Here is a 25,078-nt window from a genome sequence, read left to right on the forward strand (position 1 = left end):
AGGCCCTTGTCATCACAGTGCTCTATGACACTTGTCATCCCAATGCTCCATGCCTTCTTCAGCAAAATGCTACATGACCTTGTCATCACGATGCTCCATGCGCTTGTCATCACAATACTCCATTCCCATTGTGACCACAATCCTCCATGAAACTTGGGATCACATTGCTTTCTACCCTTGTCATCACAATGCTCCATGCTCCTTGAAATCAAAATGATCCATGACTTCTGTCATCACAATGCTCCACACACTTGTGATCACAATGTTCCATAAAACTGGAAATCATAGCACTCCATCATGCCTGTCATCACAATATTCCATGCCCTTGTCATCACAATGCTCCATGACATTTGTCATCACAATTCTCAATGCACTTGTCATCACAATGCTCGCTGACAATTTTCAGAAGTCTCCTTGAAGTCACTCGTGAAATAGCTCCATGCCTTTTTCATCACAGTGCTCCATGCCATTGTCATCACAATGCTCCATGCCCCTTGTCATAACAACGCTCCATGATGCCTGTCATCAAAATATCCCATGCCCTTTTCATCACAATGCTCTATGACATGTGTCATCACAATGCTCAAAACACTTGTCATCCAAATGCTCCCTGACACTTGTCAGAAGGCTCCTTGAAATCTGTCATGAAATAGCTCCATGCCTTTTTCATCACAATGTTCCATTCCTTTATCATCACAATGCTCCATGCCCTTGCCATCACAATGCTCCAAGCCCTTGTCTTCACAATGGACCATGATATATGTCATCACAATGCTCCTTGACACCTCTCTACACAATACTCCATGACCTTGTAATCACAGTGCTCCATGCCCTAGTCATCACAATGTTCCATGCGCACTGTCATCACAATAATCCATGAAATTTGTCAGACAAATGCTCCATGACTCTGTAATCACAATACTCTATGCCGTTGTCAGCACAATGCTCCAAGCCCTTGTCACCACAATGCTCCATTACCTTTGTCATCATAATCCTCCATGACACTTGGTATCACAATGCTCCATGCAATTGTCATTACAATGGACGGACATATGTCATCACAATGCTTCATGACACATGACATCAGAATGCCCCAGGGGATTCTCAACAAAATGTTCCATGCGATTGTCATTACAATGCTCCATGACCCTGGTCATCACAACGCTCCATGATGCCTTTCATTACAATATTCCATGTCCTTGTTATCTCAATTCTCCATGACCAATGTCATCACAATGCTCAATACACTTGTCATCACAATGCTCCCTGACACTTGTCAGAAGTCTCCTTGAACTCTGTCATGAAACAGCTCAATACCTTTTCATCACAATGGTCCATGCCATTGTTATCACAATGCTTCTTGACCCTTGTCATCAGAATGCTCCAATCCCTTGTCCTCACAATGCTCCATTCCCTTTGTCATCACAATCCTCCATTACACTCAGCATCACATTGCTTCATGCCATTGTCATCACAATGCTTCATGACGCTTGTCATCAGAATGCTCCAATCCCTTCTCATCACAATGTTCCATTACTTTGTCATCACAATTCTCCATTACTCTTGGCATCACAATGCTCCATGCCATGGTCTTCACAATGGACCATGACATATATCATCACCATGCTCCCTGACAACGGACTTAACAAACCTCTATGAACTTCTCATCACAATGCTCCAGGACCTTATCATCACAATGCTCCATGCCCTTGTCATCACAATGCTCCATGACCTTATTTATGAAAATTCTCCGTGACTCCAGTCATCACAATGCTTCATGACATTTGTCATCACAATTGTCCATGTCCTCGTCATCACAAGTCTCTGTGACTTATGTCACCACAATGCTCCATGAACTTCTCATCACAATGCTCTCTGACCCTTGTCATCACAATGCTCCATGACCCTTGTCATCATAGTTGTCTTTGCACTTGTCAGCACAATGCTCCAGGACCCATGTAATCACAATATGCCATGTGCTTGTCATCATAATGCTTCACAACCTTGTCTTCCCAATGCTCCATGCACTTTTCATCAAAATGCTCTCTCACCACTGATATCAGAGTGTTCCATCACTAGTCATCACTATACTCCATCACCCCTGTCATCACAATGTTCCATGACCCCTGTCATCGCAATGCTACATGACCTTATCATCAAAATGCTCCATGACCCCCGACATCACAATGTTCCATAACCCCTGTCATCAAAATGCTCCATGACCCTTTTCATCTCAATGCTCCATGAACCCTGTCATCACAATGCACCATGCCCATTATCATAATGCTTCATGCTATTTTCATCACAATGAAATCAGAATGCTCCATGAACTCTGTCATCAAAATGCTCCAAACCCTTGTGATCACAATGTTCCATAACCCTTGTCTTCACAACGCCCCATGACACTCGTCATAACAATTATCCATGTTCTTCTCATCACAATGCTTCATGAACTTTGTCATCACAATGTTCAATATACATGTCATCACAATGCTCCCCGACACTTTTCGTCAGTATGCTCCTTGAACCCGTTCATGATAAGGCTCTATGTATTTTTCATCACAGTGATCAATACCGTTTTCTTCAAATTGCTCCATGACCCCTGTAATCACAATGCTCCATGACCCGTTTCATCAGAATGCTCCATGAGACTTGTCATCACAAGGCTCCAAGGTCTTCTCATCACAATGCTCCAGGAACTTTTCATCACAATCTCCATTCACTTGTCATAACAATGATCCATGACCATGTCTTCACAATACTCCATGGACATTTTCAGCCCCATGCTCCATGACCTCCTCATCACAATGCTCCATGACACCTGTCATCACAATGCTCCATGACGCCTGTCATCAAAATGCTCCATGACCCTTGCCATCACAATAATCCATTCCCTTTTCATCTCATTGCTCCATGACGACTGTAATCACAATGCTCCATGACGCTTCTCATCACAGTGCTCTATGATATTTGTCATCCCAATGCTCCATGCCTTCATCAGCAAAATGCTACATGACCTTGTCATCACGATGCTCCATGCGCTTGTCATCACAATACTCCATTCCAATTGTGACCACAATCCTCCATGAAACTTGGGATCACATTGATTTCTACCCTTGTCATCACAAAGCTCCATGCTCCTTGAAATCAAAATGATCCATGACTTCTGTCATCTCAATGCTCCACACACTTGTGATCACAATGTTCCATAACACTGGTCATCATAGCACTCCATCATGCCTGTCATCACAATATTCCATGCCCTTGTCATCACAATGCTCTATGACATGTGTCATCACAATTCTCAAAACACTTGTCATCCAAAAGCTCCCTGACACTTGTCAGAGGCTCCTTGAAATCTGTCATGAAATAGCTCCATGCCTTTTTCATCACAATGCTCCATTCCCTTTTCATCACAATGCTCCATGCCCTTGCCATCACAATGCTCCAAGCCCTTGTCATCACAATGGACCATGATATATGAAATCACAATGCTCCCTGACACATCTCTACACAATACTCCATGACCTTGTAATCACAGTGCTCCATGCCCTAGTCATCACAAAGTGCCATGCGCACTGTCATCACAATAATCCATGAAACTTGTCAGACCAATGCTCCATGACTCGGTAATCACAATGCTCTATGCCGTTGTCAGCACAATGCTCCAAGCCCTTGTCACCACAATGCTCCATTACCTTTGTCATCATAATCCTCCATGACCCTTGGCATCACAATGCTCCATGCCATTGTCATCACAATGGACGGACATATGTCATCACAATGCTTCATGACACATGAAATCAGAATGCTCCAGGGGATTCTCAACAAAATGCTCCATGCCATTGTCATTACAATGCTCCATGACCCTGGTCATCACAACGCTCCATGGTGCCTTTCATTACAATATTCCATGTCCTTGTCATCTCAATGCTCCATGACCAATGCCATCACAATGCTCAATACACTTGTCATCACAATGCTCCCTGACACTTGTAAGAAGTCTCCTTGAACTCTGTCATGAAACAGCTCAATGCCTTTTCATCACAATGGTCCATGCCATTGTCAACACAATGCTTCTTGACCCTTGTCATTAGAATGCTCCAATCCCTTGTCATCACAATGCTCCATTACCTTTGTCATCACAATCCTCCATGACACTTAGCATCACATTGCTCCATGCCATTGTCATCACAATGGACCATGACATATATCATCACATTGCTCCCTGACAACTGTCTTCACAAAACTCCATGACCTAGTCATAACAATTCACCAGGCCCTAGTCATCGCAATGATCCATGCCCTTGTCATCACAGTGCTCCATGAAATTATTTATGAAAATTCTCCCTGACTCCAGTCATCACAATGCTTCATGACATTTGTCATCACAATTGTCCTTGTCCTCGTCATCACAAGACTCTGTGACTTATGTCACCACAATGCTCCATGAAATTCTCATCACAATGCTCTCTGACCCTTGTCATCACAATGCTCCATGCCGTTGTCACCACCATGCTCAATGACCCTTGTCATCACAATTGTCAATGCACTTGACAGCACAATGTTCCATGACTCGTGTCATCACAAAATGCCATGCACATGTCATCATAATGCTCCACAACAATGTAATCACAATGCTCCATAAACGATGTCATCACAATGCTCCATGCTCTTTTCATCAAAATGCTCTCTCACCACTGATATCAGAGTGTACCATCACTAGTCATCACTATACTCCCTCACTGCTGTCATCACAATGTTCCTTGACCCCTGTCATCGCAATGCTACATGACCTTATCATCAAAATGCTCCATGACACCTGACATCACAATGTTCCATAACCCCTGTCATCAAAATGTTCTTGGAACCTTTTCATCTCAATGCTCCATGAACCCTGTCATCACAATTCACCATGCCCATCATCATAATGCTTCATGCTATTGTCATCACAATGAAATCAAAATGCTCCAGGACCTTTGTCATCATAATCCTCCATGACACTTGGCATCACAATGCTCCATGCCATTGTCAACACAAGGGACCGGACATATGTCATCACAATGCTCCAAGACACATGACATCAGAATGCTGCAGGGAATTCTCCACAAATTGCTCCATTCCATTGTCATCACAATGCTCCATGACCCTTGTCATCACAACGCTCCATGATGCCTGTCATCACAATATTACATGTCCTTGTCATCACAATGCTCCATGACCATTGTCATCACAATGATCAATACACTTGTCATCACAATGATCCCTGAAACTTGTCAGAAGTCTCCTTGAACTCTGTCATGACATATCTCAATGCCTTTTTCAACACAATGCTCCATGCCCTTATCATCACAAAGCTCCATGCCATTGTCATCACAGTGCTTCATGACGCTTGTCATCAGAATTCTCCAATCCCCTGTCATCACAATGTTCCATTACCTTTGTCATCACAATCCTCCATTACTCTTGGCATCACAATGTTCCATGCCATTGTCATCACAATGGACAATGGCATATATCATCACAATGCTCCCTGACAACTGTCTTAACAAAACTCCATGAACTTCTCATCACAATGCTCCAGGACCTTATCATCACAATGCTCCATGCCCTTGTCATCACAATGCTCCATGACCTTATTTATGAAAATTCTCCGTGACTCCAGTCATCACAATGCTTCATGACATTTGTCATCACAATTGTCCATGTCCTCGTCATCACAAGACTCTGTGACTTATGTCACCACAATGCTCCATGAACTTCTCATCACAATGCTCTCTGACCCTTGTCATCACAATGCTCCATGCCCCTTGTCATCATAGTTGTCTTTTCACTTGCCAGCACAATGCTCCATGACCCATGTAATCACAATATGCCATGTGCTTGTCATCATAATGCATCACAACCTTGTCACCCTAATGCTCCATGCACTTTTCATCAAAATGCTCTCTCACCACTGATATCAGAGTGTTCCATCACTACTCATCACTATACTCCCTGACCCCTGTCATCACAATGTTCCATGAACCCTGTCATCGCAATGCTACATGACCTTATCATCAAAATGCTCCATGACCCCTGACATCACAATGTTCCATAAACCCTGTCATCAAAATGCTCTTGGACCCTTTTCATCTAAATGATCCATGAACCCTTCATCGCAATTCACCATGCCCATCATCATAATGCTTCATGCTATTGTCATCTCAATGTAATCAAAATGCTCCATGACCCTTTTCATCACAATGTTCCAAGCCCTTGGCATCAAAATGCTCCATTACCTTTGTCATCATAATCCTCCATGACACTTGGCATCACAATGCTCCATGCCATTCTCATCACAAGGGACCGCACATATGTCATCACAATGCTCCATGACACATGACATCAGAATGCTTCAAGGGATTCTCAACAAATTGCTCCATTCCATTGTCATCACAATGCTCCATGACCCTTGTCATCACAATGCTCCATGATGCCTGTCATCACAATATTCCATGTCCATGTCATCACAATGCTCCATGACCATTGTCATCACAATGCTCAATACACTTGTCATCACAATGATCCCTGAAATTTGTCAGAAGTCTCCTTGAACTCTGTCATGACATATCTCAATGCCTTTTTCAACACAATGCTCCATGCCCTTATCATCACAATGCTCCATGCCACTGTCATCACAATGCTTCATTACGCTTGTCATCAGAATTCTCCAATCCCTTGTCATCACAATGCTCCATTACCTTTGTCATCACAATCCTCCATGACACTTAGCATCACATTGCTCCATGCCATTGTCATCACAATGCTTCATGACGCTTGTCATCACAATGCTCCAATCCCATTTCAGCACAATGTTCCATTACATTTGTCATCACAATCCTCCATTACTCTTGGCGTCACAATGCTCCATGCCATTGTCATCACAATGGACCATGACTTATATCATCACAATGCTCCCTGACAACTGCCTTAACAAAACTCCATGCACTTCTCATCACAATGCTCCAAGACCTTGTTATCACAATATTCCATGCCCTTGTCATCACAAAGCTCCATGACCTTATTTATGAAAATTCTCCTTATCTCCAGTCATCACAATGCTTCATGACATTTGTCATCACAATTGTCCATGTCCTCGTCATCACAAGACTCTGTGACTTATGTCACCACAATGCTACATGAACTTCTCATCACAATGCTCTCTGACCCTTGCCATCACAATGCTCCATGACCCTTGTCATCATACTTGTCTTTGCACTTGTCAACACAATGCTCCATGGCCCATGTAATCACAATATTCCATGTGCTTGTCATCATAATGCTTCACAACCTTGTCATCCCAATGCTCCATGCACTTTTCATCAAAATGCTCTCTCACCACTGATATCAGAGTGTTCCATCACTAGTCATCATTATACTCCCTCACCCCTGTCATCACAATGTTCCATGAACCCTGTCATCGCAATGCTACATGACCTTATCATCAAAATGCTCCATGACCCCCGACATCACAATGTTCCATAACCCCTGTCATCAACATGCTCCATGACCCTTTTCATCTCAATGCTCCATGAACCCTGTCATCACAATGCACCATGCCCATCATCATATTGCTTCATGCTATTTTCATCACAATAAACCAGAATGCTCCATGACCTCTGTCATCAAAATGCTCCAAACCCTTGTGATCACAATGTTCCATAACCCTTGTCTTCACAACGCCCCATGACACTCGTCATAACAATTATCCATGTTCTTCTCATCACAATGCTTCATGAACTTTGTCATCACAATGTTCAATATACATGTCATCACAATGCTCCCCGACACTTTTCGTCAGTATCCTCCTTGAACCCGTTCATGATAAGGCTCTATGTATTTTTCATCACAGTGATCAATACCGTTTTCTTCAAATTGCTCCATGACCCCTGTAATCACAATGCTCCATGACCCGTTTCATCAGAATGCTCCATGAGACTTGTCATCACAAGGCTCCAAGGTCTTCTCATACCAATGCTCCAGGAACTTTCAATCACAATCTCCATTCACTTGTCATAACAATGCTCCATGACCATGTCATCACAATACTCCATGGACATTTTCAGCCCCATGCTCCATGACCTTCTCATCACAATGCTCCATGACACCTGTCATCACAATGCTCCATGACGTCTGTCATCAAAATGCTCCATGACCCTTGCCATCACAATAATCCATTCCCTTGTCATCTCATTGCTCCATGACCACTGTTATCATAATGCTCCATGACGCTTGTCATCACAGTGCTCTATGACACTTGTCATCCCAATGCTCCATGCCTTCATCAGCAAAATGCTACATGACCTTGTCATCACGATGCTCCATGCGCTTGTCATCACAATACTCCATTCCCATTGTGACCACAATCCTCCATGAAACTTGGGATCACATTGCTTTCTACCCTTGTCATCACAATGGTCCATGCTCCTTGAAATCAAAATGATCCATGACTTCTGTCATCTCAATGCTCCACACACTTGTGATCACAATGTTCCATAAAACTGGTCATCATAGCACTCCATCATGCCTGTCATCACAATATTCCATGCCCTTGTCATCACAATGCTCCATGACATTTGTCATCACAATTCTCAATGCACTTGTCATCACAATGCTCGCTGACAATTGTCAGAAGTCTCCTTGAAGTCAGTCGTGAAATAGCTCCATGCCTTTTTCATTACAGTGCTCCATGCCATTGTCATCACAATGCTCCATGCCACTTGTCATAACAACGCTCCATGATGCCTGTCATCACAATATCCCATGCCCTTGTCATCACAATGCTCTATGACATGAGTCATCACAATTCTCAAAACACTTGTCATCCAAATGCTCCCTGACACTTTTCAGAAGGCTCCTTGAAATCTGTCATGAAATAGCTCCATGCCTTTTTCATCACAATGCTCCATTCCCTTATCATCAAAATGCTCCATGCCCTTGCCATTATAATGCTCCAAGCACTTGTAATCAAAATGGACCATGATATATGTCCTCACAATGCTCCCTGACATCTCTCTACACAATACTCCATGACCTTGTAATCACAGTGCTCCATGCCCTAGTCATCACAATGTGCCATGCGCACTGTCATCACAATAATCCATGAAACTTGTCACACCAATGCTCCATGACTCTGTAATCACAATGCTCTATGCCGTTGTCAGCACAATGCTCCAAGCCCTTGTCACCACAATGCTCCATTACCTTTGTCATCATAATCCTCCATGACCCTTGGCATCACAATGCTCCATGCAATTTTCATCACAATGGTCGGACATATGTCATCACAATGCTTCATGACACATGAAATCAGAATGCTCCAGGGGATTCTCAACAAAATGCTCCATGCCATTGTCATTACAATGCTCCATGACCCTGGTCATCACCACGCTCCATGATGCCTTTCATTACAATATTCCATGTCCTTGTCATCACAATGCTCCATGACCAATGCCATCACAATGCTCAATACAGTTGTCATCACAATGCTCCCTGACACTTGTCAGAAGTCTCCTTGAACTCTGTCATGAAACAGCTCAATGCCTTTTCATCAAAATGTTCCATGCCATTGTCATCACAATGCTTCTTGACCCTTGTCATCAGAATGCTCCAATCCCTTCTCATCACAATGCTCCATTTCCTTTGTCATCACAATCCTCCATGACACTTCGCATCACATTGATCCATGCCATTGTCATCACAAAGGACCATGACATATATCATCACAATGCTCCATGACAACTGTCTTCACAAAACTCCATGACCTTGTCATCACAATTCACCAGGCCCTTGTCATCACAATGCTCCATGCCCTTGTCATCACAATGCTCCATGACCTTTTTTATGAAAATTCTCCGTGACTCCAGTCATCACAATGCTTCATGACATTTGTCATCACAATTGTCCATGTCCTCGTCATCACAAGACTCTGTGACTTATGTCACCACAATGCTCCATGAACTTCTCATCACAATGCTCTCTGACCCTTGCCATCACAATGCTCCATGACCCTTGTCATCATACTTGTCTTTGCACTTGTCAACACAATGCTCCATGGCCCATGTAATCACAATATTCCATGTGCTTGTCATCATAATGCTTCACAACCTTGTCATCCCAATGCTCCATGCACTTTTCATCAAAATGCTCTCTCACCACTGATATCAGAGTGTTCCATCACTACTCATCATTATACTCCCTCACCCCTGTCATCACAATGTTCCATGAACCCTGTCATCGCAATGCTACATGACCTTATCATCAAAATGCTCCATGACCCCCGACATCACAATGTTCCATAACCCCTGTCATCAACATGCTCCATGACCCTTTTCATCTCAATGCTCCATGAACCCTGTCATCACAATGCACCATGCCCATCATCATATTGCTTCATGCTATTTTCATCACAATAAACCAGAATGCTCCATGACCTCTGTCATCAAAATGCTCCAAACCCTTGTGATCACAATGTTCCATAACCCTTGTCTTCACAACGCCCCATGACACTCGTCATAACAATTATCCATGTTCTTCTCATCACAATGCTTCATGAACTTTGTCATCACAATGTTCAATATACATGTCATCACAATGCTCCCCGACACTTTTCGTCAGTATGCTCCTTGAACCCGTTCATGATAAGGCTCTATGTATTTTTCATCACAGTGATCAATACCGTTTTCTTCAAATTGCTCCATGACCCCTGTAATCACAATGCTCCATGACCCGTTTCATCAGAATGCTCCATGAGACTTGTCATCACAAGGCTCCAAGGTCTTCTCATACCAATGCTCCAGGAACTTTCAATCACAATCTCCATTCACTTGTCATAACAATGCTCCATGACCATGTCATCACAATACTCCATGGACATTTTCAGCCCCATGCTCCATGACCTTCTCATCACAATGCTCCATGACACCTGTCATCACAATGCTCCATGACGTCTGTCATCAAAATGCTCCATGACCCTTGCCATCACAATAATCCATTCCCTTGTCATCTCATTGCTCCATGACCACTGTTATCATAATGCTCCATGACGCTTGTCATCACAGTGCTCTATGACACTTGTCATCCCAATGCTCCATGCCTTCATCAGCAAAATGCTACATGACCTTGTCATCACGATGCTCCATGCGCTTGTCATCACAATACTCCATTCCCATTGTGACCACAATCCTCCATGAAACTTGGGATCACATTGCTTTCTACCCTTGTCATCACAATGGTCCATGCTCCTTGAAATCAAAATGATCCATGACTTCTGTCATCTCAATGCTCCACACACTTGTGATCACAATGTTCCATAAAACTGGTCATCATAGCACTCCATCATGCCTGTCATCACAATATTCCATGCCCTTGTCATCACAATGCTCCATGACATTTGTCATCACAATTCTCAATGCACTTGTCATCACAATGCTCGCTGACAATTGTCAGAAGTCTCCTTGAAGTCAGTCGTGAAATAGCTCCATGCCTTTTTCATTACAGTGCTCCATGCCATTGTCATCACAATGCTCCATGCCACTTGTCATAACAACGCTCCATGATGCCTGTCATCACAATATCCCATGCCCTTGTCATCACAATGCTCTATGACATGAGTCATCACAATTCTCAAAACACTTGTCATCCAAATGCTCCCTGACACTTTTCAGAAGGCTCCTTGAAATCTGTCATGAAATAGCTCCATGCCTTTTTCATCACAATGCTCCATTCCCTTATCATCAAAATGCTCCATGCCCTTGCCATTATAATGCTCCAAGCACTTGTAATCAAAATGGACCATGATATATGTCCTCACAATGCTCCCTGACATCTCTCTACACAATACTCCATGACCTTGTAATCACAGTGCTCCATGCCCTAGTCATCACAATGTGCCATGCGCACTGTCATCACAATAATCCATGAAACTTGTCACACCAATGCTCCATGACTCTGTAATCACAATGCTCTATGCCGTTGTCAGCACAATGCTCCAAGCCCTTGTCACCACAATGCTCCATTACCTTTGTCATCATAATCCTCCATGACCCTTGGCATCACAATGCTCCATGCAATTTTCATCACAATGGTCGGACATATGTCATCACAATGCTTCATGACACATGAAATCAGAATGCTCCAGGGGATTCTCAACAAAATGCTCCATGCCATTGTCATTACAATGCTCCATGACCCTGGTCATCACCACGCTCCATGATGCCTTTCATTACAATATTCCATGTCCTTGTCATCACAATGCTCCATGACCAATGCCATCACAATGCTCAATACAGTTGTCATCACAATGCTCCCTGACACTTGTCAGAAGTCTCCTTGAACTCTGTCATGAAACAGCTCAATGCCTTTTCATCAAAATGTTCCATGCCATTGTCATCACAATGCTTCTTGACCCTTGTCATCAGAATGCTCCAATCCCTTCTCATCACAATGCTCCATTTCCTTTGTCATCACAATCCTCCATGACACTTCGCATCACATTGATCCATGCCATTGTCATCACAAAGGACCATGACATATATCATCACAATGCTCCATGACAACTGTCTTCACAAAACTCCATGACCTTGTCATCACAATTCACCAGGCCCTTGTCATCACAATGCTCCATGCCCTTGTCATCACAATGCTCCATGACCTTTTTTATGAAAATTCTCCGTGACTCCAGTCATCACAATGCTTCATGACATTTGTCATCACAATTGTCCATGTCCTCGTCATCACAAGACTCTGTGACTTATGTCACCACAATGCTCCATGAAATTCTCATCACAATGTTCTCTGACCCTTGTCATCACAATGCTCCATGCCGTTGTCACAACCATGCTCCGTGACCCTTGGCATCACAATTGTCAATGCACTAGGCAGCACAATGTTCCATGACCCGTGTCATCACAAAATGCCATGAACTTTCATCATAATGCTCCCCAACATTGTCATCACAATGCTCCATAAATGATGTCATCACAATGCTCCATGCACTTTTCATCAAAATGCTCTCTCACCACTGATATCAGAGTGTTCCATCACTAGTCATCACTATACTCCTTCACTGCTGTCATCACAATGTTCCTTGACCCCTGTCATCGCAATGCTACATGACCTTATCATCAAAATGCTCCATGACCCCTGACATCACAATGATCCATAACCCCTGTCATCAAACTGCTCTTTGTCCCTATTCATCTCAATGCTCCATGAAACCTGTCATCACAATGCACCATGCCCATCATCATAATGCTTCATGCTATTGTCATCACAATGAAATCAAAATGATCCATGACCCTTGTCATCACAATGCTCCAAGCCCTTGGCATCACAATGCTCCATTACCTTTGTCATCATAATCCTCCTTGACACTTGGCATCACAATGCTCCATGCCATTGTCATCACAAGGGACCGGACATATGTCATCACAATGCTCCATGACACATGACATCAGAATGCTTCAAGGGATTCTCAACAAATTGCTCCATTCCATTGTCATCACAATGCTCCATGACACTTGTCATCACAAAGCTCCATGATGCCTGTCATCACAATATTCCATGTCCTAGTCATCACAATGCTCCATGACCATTGTCATCACAATGCTCAATACACTTGTCATCACAATGATCCCTGAAACTTGTCAGAAGTCTCCTTGGACTCTGTCATGACATATCTCAATCCATTTTTCAACACAATGCCCCATGCCCTTATCATCACAATGCTCCATGCCATTGTCATCACAATGCTTCATGACGCTTGTCATCAGAATGCTCCAATCCCTTGTCATCACAATTTCCATTACCTTTGTCATCACTATGCTCCATTACTTTGGCATCACAATGCTCCATGCCATTGTCATCACAATGGACCATGACATATATCATAAAAATGCTCCCTGACAACTGTCTTAACAAAACTCCATGAACTTCTCATCACAATGCTCCAGGACCATATCATCACAATGCTCCATGCCCTTGTCATCACAATGCTCCATGACCTTATTTATGAAAATTCTCCGTGACTCCAGTCATCACAATGCTTCATGACATTTGTCATCACAATTGTCCATGTCCTCGTCATCACAAGACTCTGTGACTTATGTCACCACAATGCTCCATGAACTTCTCATCACAATGCTCTCTGACCATTGTCATCACAATGCTCCAGGACACTTGTCAACATAGTTGTCTTTGCACTTGTCAGCACAATGCTCCATGACCCATGTAATCACAATATGCCATGTGCTTGTCACCCTAATGCTTCACAACCTTGTCATCCCAATGCTCCATGCACTTTTCATCAAAATGCTTTCTCACCACTGATATCAGAGTGTTCCATCACTAGTCATCACTCTACTCCCTCACCCCTGTCATCACAATGTTCCATGAACCCTGTCATCGCAATGCTACATGACCTTATCATCAAAATGCTCCATGACCCCCGACATCACAATGTTCCATAACCCCTGTCATCAAAATGCTCCGTGACCCTTTTAATCTCAATGCTCCATGAACCCTGTCATCACAATGCACCATGCCCATCATCATAATGCTTCATGCTATTTTCATCACAATGAAATCAGAATGCTCCATGACCTCTGTCATCAAAATGATCCAAACCCTTGTGATCACAATGTTCCATAACCCTTGTCTTCACAACGCCCCATGACACTCGTCATAACAATTATCCATGTTCTTCTCATCACAATGCTTCATGAACTTTGTCATCACAATGTTCAATATACTTGTCTTCACAATGCTCCCAGACACTTTTCGTCAGTATGCTCCTTGAACCCGTTCATGATAAGGCTCTATGTATTTTTCATCACAGTGATCAATACCGTTTTCTTCAAATTGCTCCATGACCCCTGTAATCACAATGCTCCATGACCCGTTTCATCAGAATGCTCCATGAGACTTGTCATCACAAGGCTCCAAGGTCTTCTCATCACAATGCTCCAGGAACTTTTCATCACAATCTCCATTCACTTGTCATAACAATGCTCCATGACACCTGTCATCACAATGCTCCATGACGCCTGTCATCAAAATGCTCCATGACCCTTGCCATCACAATAATCCATTCCCTTGTCATCTCATTGCTCCATGACCACTGTAATCACAATGCTACATGACACTTGTCATCACAGAGCTCTATGACACTTGTCATCCCAATGCTCCATGCCTTCATCTACAAAATGCTACATGACCTTGTCATCATGATGCTCCATGTGCTGGTCATCACAGTACTCCACTCCCACTGTGACCACAATCCTCCATGAAACATGGGGTCACATTGCTTTCTAACCTTGTCATCACAATACTCCATGCTCCTTGAAATCAAAATGATCCATGACCCTTGTCATCACAATGCTCCATTCCGTTGTCACCACCATGCTCCGTGACCCTTGTCATCACAATTGTCAATGCACTTGACAGCACAATGTTCCATGACCGTGTCATCACAAAATGCCATGCACTTGTCATCATAATGCTCCACAACATTGTCATCAAAATGCTCCATAAACGATGTCATCAAAATGTTCCATGCACTTTTCATCAAAATGCTCTCTCACCACTGAATTCAGAGTGTTCCATCAATAGTCATCACTATACTCCCTCACTGATGTCATCACAATGTTCCTTGACACCTGTCATCGCAATGCTACATGACCTTATCATCAAAATGCTCCATGACTCCTGACATCACAATGTTCCATAACCCCTGTCATCAAAATGCTCTTGGAACCTTTTCATCTCAATGCTCCATGAACGCTCTCATCTAAATGCACCATGCCCATCATCATAATGCTTCATGCTATTGTCATCACAATGAAATCAAAATGCTCCATGACCCTTGTCATCACAGTGCTCCAAGCCCATGGCATCACAATGCTCCATTACCTTTGTCATCATAATCCTCCATGACACTTGGCATCACAATGCTCCATGCCATTGTCATCACAAGGGACCGGACATATGTCATCACAATGCTCCATGACACATGACATCAGAATGCTGAAGGGGATTCTCAACAAATTGCTCCATTCCATTGTCATCACAATGCTCCATGACCCTTGTCATCACAACGCTCCATGATGCCTGTCATCAGAATATTCCATGTCCTTGTCATCACAATGCTCCATGACCATTGTCATCACAATGCTCAATACACATGTCATCACAATGATCCCTGAAACTTGTCAGAAGTCGCCTTGAACACTGTCATGACATATCTCAAAGCCTTTTTCAAAACAATGCTCCATGCCCTTATCATCACAATGCTCCATGCCATTGTCATCACAATGCTTCATGACACTTTTCATCAGAATGCTCCAATCACTTATCATCACAATGTTCCATTACCTTTGTCATCACAATCCTCCATTACTCTTGGCATCACAATGCTCCATGCCATTGTCATCACAATGGACCATGACATATATCATCACAATGATCCCTGACAACTGTCTTAACAAAACTCCATGCAAATTCTCATCACAATGCTCCAGGACCTTGTCATCACAATGCTCCATGCCCTTGTCATAACAATGCTCCATGACCTTATTTATGAAAATTCTCCGTGACTCCAGTCATCACAATGCTTCATGACATTTGTCATCTCAATTCTCCATGTCCTCGTCATCACAAGACCCTGTGACTTATGTCACCACAATGCTCCATGAACTTCTCATCACAATGCTCTCTGACCCTTGTCATCACAATGCTCCATGACCCTTGTCATCATTGTTGTCTTTGCACTTGTCAGCACAATGCTCCTTGACCCATGTAATCACAATATGCCATGTGCTTGTCATCATAATGCATCACAACCTTGTCACCCTAATGCTCCATGCACTTTGCATCAAAATGCTCTATCACCACTGATATCAGAGTGTTCCATCACTATTCATCACTATACTCCCTGACCCCTGTCATCACAATGTTCCATGAACCCTGTCATCGCAATGCTACATGACCTTAACATCAAAATGCTCCATGACCCCCGACATCACTATGCTCCATAAACCCTGTCATCAAAATGCTCCATGACAGTTTTCATCTCAATGCTCCATGAACCCTGTCATCACAATGCACCATGCCCATCATCATAATGCTTCATGCTATTTTCATCACAATGAAATCAGAATGCTCCATGACCTCTGTCATCAAAATGCTCCAAACCCTTGTGATCACAATGTTCCATAACCCTTGTCTTCACAACGCCCCATGACACTCGTCATAATAATTATCCATGTTCTTCTGATCACAATGCTTCATGAACTTTGTCATCACAATGTTCAATATACTTGTCATCACAATGCTCCTCGACACTTTTCGTCAGTATGCTCCTTGAACCCGTTTATGATAAGGCTCTATGTATTTTTCATCACAGTGATCAATACAGTTTTCTTCAAATTGCTCCATGACCCCTGTAATCACAATGCTCCATGACCCGTTTCATCAGAATGCTCCATGAGACTTATCATCACAAGTCTCCAAGGTCTTCTCATCACAATGATCCAGGAACTTTTCAACACAATCCCCATTCACTTGTCTTAACAATGATCCATGACCATGTCATCACAATACACCATGAACATTTTCAGCCCAATGCTCCATGTCCTTCTCATCACAATGCTCCATGACACATGTCATCACAATGCTCCATGACGCCTGTCATCAAAATCCTCCATGAACCTTGCCATCACAATAATCCATTCCCTTGTCATCTCATTGCTCCATGACCACTGTAATCACAATGCTCCATGACGCTTGTCACCACAGTGCTCTATGACACTTTTCATCCTAATGCTCCATGCCTTCATCAGCAAAATGCTACATGACCTGGTCTTCACGATGCTCCATGCGCTTGTCATCACAATACACCATTCCCATTGTGACCACAATCCTCCATGAAACTTGGGATCACATTGCTTTCTACCTTTGTCATCACAATGCTCCATGCTCCTTGAAATCAAAATGATCCATGACTTCTGTCATCTCAATGCTCCACACACTTGTGATCACAATGTTCCATAAAACTGGTCATCATAGCACTCCATCATGCCTGTCATCACAATATTCCATGCCCTTGTCATCACAATGCTCCATGACATTTGTCATCACAATTCTCAATACACTTGTCATCACAATGCTCGCTGACAATTGTCAGAAGTCTCCTTGAAGTCACTCGTGATATAGCTCCATGCCTTTTTCATCACAGTGCTCCATGCCATTGTCATCACAATGCTCCATGCCCCTTGTCATAACAACGCACCATGATGCCTGTCATCACAATATCCCATTCCCTTGTCATCACAATGCTCTATGACATGTGTCATCACAATTCTCAAAACACTTGTCATCCAAATGCTCCCTGACACTTGTCAGAAGGCTCCTTGAAATCTGTCATGAAATAGCTCCATGCCTTTTTCATTGCAATGCTCCATTCCCTTATCATCAAAATCCTCATGCCCTTGCCATTACAATGCTCCAAGCCCTTGTCATCACAATGGACCATGATATATGTCATCACAATGCTCCCTGACACCTCTCTACACAATACTCCATGACCTTGTAATCACAGTGCTCCATGCCCTAGTCATCACAAAGTGCCATGCGCACTGTCATCACAATAATCCACGAAACTTGTCAGACCAATGCTCCATGACTCTGTAATCACAATGCTCTATGCCGTTGTCAGCACAATGCTCCAAGCCCTTGTCACCACAATGATCCATTTCCTTTGTCATCACAATCCTGCATGACACTTGGCAAAACATTGCTCCATGCCATTGTCATCACAATGGACCTTGACATATATCATCACAATGCTCCCTGACAACTGTCTTAACAAAACTCCATGACCTTGTCATCACAATTCACCAGGCCCTTGTCTTCACAATGCTCCATGTCCTTGTCATCACAATGCTCCATGACCATTTTCATGAAAATTCTCCGTGACTCCAGTCATCACAATGCTTCATGACATTTGTCATCACAATTGTCCTTGTCCTCGTCATCACAAGACTCTGTGACTTATGTCACCACAATGCTCCATGAAATTCTCATCACAATGATCTCTGACCCTTGTCATCACAATGCTCCATGATTTTGTCACCACCTTGCTCCGTGACCTTTCTCATCACAATTGTCAATGCACTTGACAGCACAATGTTCCATGACCCGTGTCATCACAAAATGCCATGCGCTTGTCATCATAATGCTCCACAACATTGTCATCACAATGCTCCATAAACGATGTCATCACAATGCTCCATGCACTTTTCATCAAAATGCTCTCTCACCACTGATATCAGAGTGTTCCATCACTAGTCATCACTATACTCCCTCACTGCTGTCATCACAATGTTCCTTGACACCTGTCATCGCAATGCTACATGACCTTATCATCAAAATGCTCCATGACCCCTGACATCACAATGTTCCATAAACCCTGTCATCAAAATGCTCTTGGACCCTTTTCATCTAAATGCTCCATGAACCCTGTCATCGCAATTCACCATGCCCATCATCATAATGCTTCATGCTATTGTCATCTCATGTAATCAAAATGCTCCATGACCCTTGTCATCACAATGCTCCAAGCCCTTGGCATCACAATGCTCCATTACCTTTGTCATCATAATCCTCCATGACACTTGGCATCACAATGCTCCATGCCATTGTCATCACAAGGGACCGCACATATGTCATCACAATGCTCCATGACACATGACATCAGAATGCTGCAGGGGATTCTCAACAAATTGCTCCATTCCATTGTCATCACAATGCTCCATGACCCTTGTCATCACAACGCTCCATGATGCCTGTCATCACTATATTCCATGTCCTTGTCATCACAATGCTCCATGACCATTGTCATCACAATGCTCAATACACTTGTCATCACAATGATCCCTGAAACTTGTCAGAAGTCTCCTTGAACTCTGTCATGTCATTTCTCAATGCCTTTTTCAACACAATGCTCCATGCCATTATCATCACAATGCTCAATACCATGGTCATCACAACGCTTCATGACGCTTGTCATCAGAATGCTCCAATCCCTTGTCATCACAATGTTCCATTACCTTTGTCATCACAATCCTCCATTACACTTGGCATCACAATGCTCCATGCCATTGTCATCACAATGGACCATGACATATATCATCACAATGCTCCCTGACAACTGTCTTAACAAAACTCCATGAACTTCTCATCACAATGCTCCAGGACCTTATCATCACAATGCTCCATGCCCTTGTCATCACAATGCTCCATGACCTTATTTATGAAAATTCTCCATGACTCCAGTCATCACAATGCTTCTTGACATTTGTCATCACAATTGTCCATGTCCTCGTCATCACAAGACTCTGTGACTTATGTCACCACAATGCTCCATGAACTTCTCATCACAATGCTCTCTGACCCTTGTCATCACAATGCTCCATGACCCTTGTCATCATAGTTGTCTTTGCACTTGTCAGCACAATGCTCCATGACCCAAGTAATCACAATGTGCCATGTGCTTGTCATCATAATGCTTCACAACTTTGTCATCCCAATTCTCCATGCACTTTTCATCAATTGCTCTCGCTCCACTGATATCAGAGTGTTCCATCACTGGTCATCAATATACTCCCTCACCCCTGTCATCACAATGTTCCATGAACCCTGTCATCTCAATGCTACATGACCTTATCAACAAAATGCTCCATGACCCCCGACATCACAATGTTCCATAAGCCCTGTCATCAAATTGCTCCATGACCCTTTTCATCTCAATGCTCCATGAACCCTGTCATCACAATGCACCATGCCCATCATCATAATGCTTCATGCTATTTTCATCACAATGAAATCAGAATGCTCCATGACCTCTGTCATCAAAATGTTCCAAACCCTTGTGATCACAATGTTCCATAACCCTTGTCTTCCCAACGCCCCATGACACTCGTCTTAACAATTATCCATGTTCTTCTCATCACAATGCTTCATGAACTTTGTCATCACAATGTTCAATATACTTGTCATCACAATGCTCCCCGACACTTTTTGTCAGTATGCTCCTTGAACCCGTTCATGATAAGGCTCTATGTATTTTTTTATCACAGTGATCCATACCGTTTTCTTCAAATTGCTCCATGACCCCTGTAATCACAATGCTCCATGACCCGTTTCATCAGAATGTTCCATGAGACTTGTCATCACAAGGCTCCAAGGTCTTCTCATCACAATGCTCCAGGAACTTTTCATCACAATCTCCATTCACTTGTCATAACAATGCTCCATGACCATGTCATCACAATACTCAATGAACATTTTCATCCCAATGCTCCATGACCTTCTCATCACAATGCTCCATGACACCTGTCATCACAATGCTCCATGACGCCTGTCATCAAAATGCTCCATGACACTTGCCATCACAATAATCCATTCCCTTGTCATCTCATTGCTCCATGACCACTGTAATCGCAATGCTCCATGGCGATTGTCATCACAGTGCTCTATGACACTTGTCATCTCAATGCTCAATGCCTTCATCAGCAAAATGCTACATGACCTTGTCATCATGATGCTCCATGCGCTTGTCATCACAATACTCCATTCCCATTGTGACCACAATCCTCCATGAAACTTGGGGTCACATTGCTTTCTACCCTTGTCATCACAATGCTCCATGCTCCTTGAAATCAAAATGATCCATGACCCTTGTCATCACAATGTTCCAAGCCCTTGTCATCACAATGCTTCATGACATTTGTCATCACAATTGTCCTTGTCCTCGTCATCACAAGACTCTGTGACTTATGTCACCACAATACTCCATGAAATTCTCATCACAATGCTCTCTGACCCTTGGCATCTCAATGCTCCATGCCGTTGTCACCAACATGCTCCGTGACCCTTGTCATCACAATTGTCAATGCACCTGACAGCACAATGTTCCATGACTCGTATCATCACAAAATGCCATGCACTTGTCATCATAATGCTCCACAACATTGTCATCACAATGCTCCATAAACGATGTCATCACAATGCTCCATGCACTTTTCATCAAACTGCTCTCTCACCACTGATATCAGAGTGTTCCATCACTAGTCATCACTATACTCCCTCACTGCTGTCATCACAATGTTCCTTGACCTCTGTCATCGCAATGCTACATGAACTTATCATCAAAATGCTCCATGACCCCTGACAGCACAATGGTCCATAACCCCTGTCATCAAAATGCTGTTGGAACATTTTCATCTCAATGCTCCCTGAACCCTGTTATCGCAATGCACCATGCCCATCATCATAATGTTTCATGCTATTTACATCACAATGAAATCAAAATGCTCCATGACCCTTGTCATCACAATGCTCCAAGCCCTTGGCATCACAATGCTCCATTACCTTTGTCATCATAATCCTCCATGACACTTGGCATCACAATGCTCCATGCCATTGTCATCACAAGGGACCGCACATATGTCATTACAATGCTCCATGACACATGACATCAGAATGCTGCAGGGGATTCTCAACAAATTGTTCCATTCCATTGTCATCACAATGCTCCATGACCCTTGTCATCACAACGCTCCATGATACCTGTCATCACAATATTCCATGTCCTTGTCATCACAATGCTCCATGACCATTGTCATCACAATGCTCAATACACTTGTCATCACACTGATCCCTGAAACTTGTCAGAAGTCTCCTTGAACTCTGTCATGACATATCTCAATGCCTTTTTCAACAAAATGCTCCATGCCCTTATCATCACAAAGCTCCATGCCATTGTCATCACAATGCTTCATGACGCTTGTCATCAGAATGCTCCAATCCCTTGTCATCACAATGTTCCATAACCTTTGTCATCACAATCCTCCATTACTCTTGGCAACACAATGCTCCATGCCATTGTCATCACAAAGGACCATGACATATATCATCACAATGCTCCCTGACAACTGTCTTAACAAAGCTTCATGACATTGTCATGACAATTCACCAGGCCCTTGTCATCACAGTGCTCCATGCCATTGTCATCACAATGCTCCATGACCTTTTGTATGAAAATTCTCCGTGACTCCAGTCATCACAATGCTTCATGACATTTTTCATCACAGTTGTCCTTTTCCTCGTCATCAAAAGACTCTGGGACTTATGTCACCACCATGCTCCATGAAATTCTCATCACAATGCTCTCTGACACTTGTCATCACAATGCTCCATGCCGTTGTCACCACCGTGCTCCATGACCCTTGTCATCACAATTGTCAATGCACTTGACAGCACAATGTTCCATGACCCGTGTCATCACAAAATGCCATGTGCTTGTCATCATAATGCTCCACAACATTGTCATCACAATGCTCCATAAACGATGTCATCACAATGCTCCATGCACTTTTCATCAAAATGCTCTCTCACCACTGATATCAGAGTGTTCCATCACTAGTCATCACTATACAACCTCACTGCTGTCATCACAATGTTCCTTGACCCCTGTCATCGCAATGCTACATGACCTTATCATCAAAATGCTTCATGACCCCGGACATCACAATGTTCCATAACCCCTGTAATCAAAATGCTCTTGGACCCTTTTCATCTCAATGCTCCATGAACCCTGTCATCACAATGCACCATGCCCATCATCATAATGCTTCATGCTATTGTCATCACAATGAAATCAAAATGGTCCATGACCCTTGTCATCACAATGTTCCAAGCCATTGGCATCACAATTCTCCATTACCTTTGTCATCATAATCCTCCATGACACTTGGCATCACAATGCTCCATGCCATTCGCATCACAAGGGACCGGACATATGTCATCACAATGCTCCAAGACACATGACATCAGAATGCTGCAGGGAATTCTCCACAAATTGCTCCATTCCATTGTCATCACAATGCTCCATGACCCTTGTCATCACAACGCTCCATGATGCCTGTCATCACAATATTACATGTCCTTGTCATCACAATGCTCCATGACCATTGTCATCACAATGCTCAATACACTTGTCATCACAATGATCCCTGAAACTTGTCAGAAGTCTCCTTGAACTCTGTCATGACATATCTCAATGCCTTTTTCAACACAATGCTCCATGCCCTTATCATCACAAAGCTCCATGCCATTGTCATCACAGTGCTTCATGACGCTTGTCATCAGAATTCTCCAATCCCCTGTCATCACAATGTTCCATTACCTTTGTCATCACAATCCTCCATTACTCTTGGCATCACAATGTTCCATGCCATTGTCATCACAATGGACAATGGCATATATCATCACAATGCTCCCTGACAACTGTCTTCAAAAAACTCCATGACCTTGTCATGAAAATTCACCAGGCCCTTGTCATCACAATGCTCCAGGCCCTTGTCATCACAATGCTCCATGACCTTTTTTATGAAAATTCTCGGTGACTCCAGTCATCACAATGCTTCATGACATTTCTCATCACAATTGTCCTTGTCCTCGTCATCACATGACTCTGTGACTTATGTCACCACAATGCTCCATGAAATTCTCATCACAATGCTCTCGGACCCTTGTCATCACAAAGCTCCATGCCGTTGTCAACACAATGCTCCATGACCCTTGTCATCACAATTGTCTACGCACTTGACAGCACAATGTTCCATGACCCGAGTCATCACAAAATGCCACGTGCTTCTCATCATAATGCTCCACAACATTGTCATCACAATGCTCCATAAACGATGCCATCACAATGCTCCATGCTCTTTTCATCAAAATGCCCTCTCACCACTGATATCAGTGTGTTCCATCACTAGTCATCACTATACTCCCTCACTGCTGACATCACAATGTTCCTTGACCCCTGTCATCGCAATGCTACATGACCTTATCATCAAAATGCTCCATGATCTCTGACATCACAATGTTCCATAACCCCTGTCATCAAAATGCTCTTGGTCCCTTTTCATCTCAATGTTCCATGAACCCTGTCATCACAATGCACCATGCCCATCAT

The sequence above is a fragment of the Mesoplodon bidens genome, assembly GCF_964165515.1.
Source record: "Mesoplodon bidens genome assembly, chromosome: Y".
NCBI classification, from domain to species: Eukaryota; Metazoa; Chordata; class Mammalia; order Artiodactyla; family Ziphiidae; genus Mesoplodon; species Mesoplodon bidens.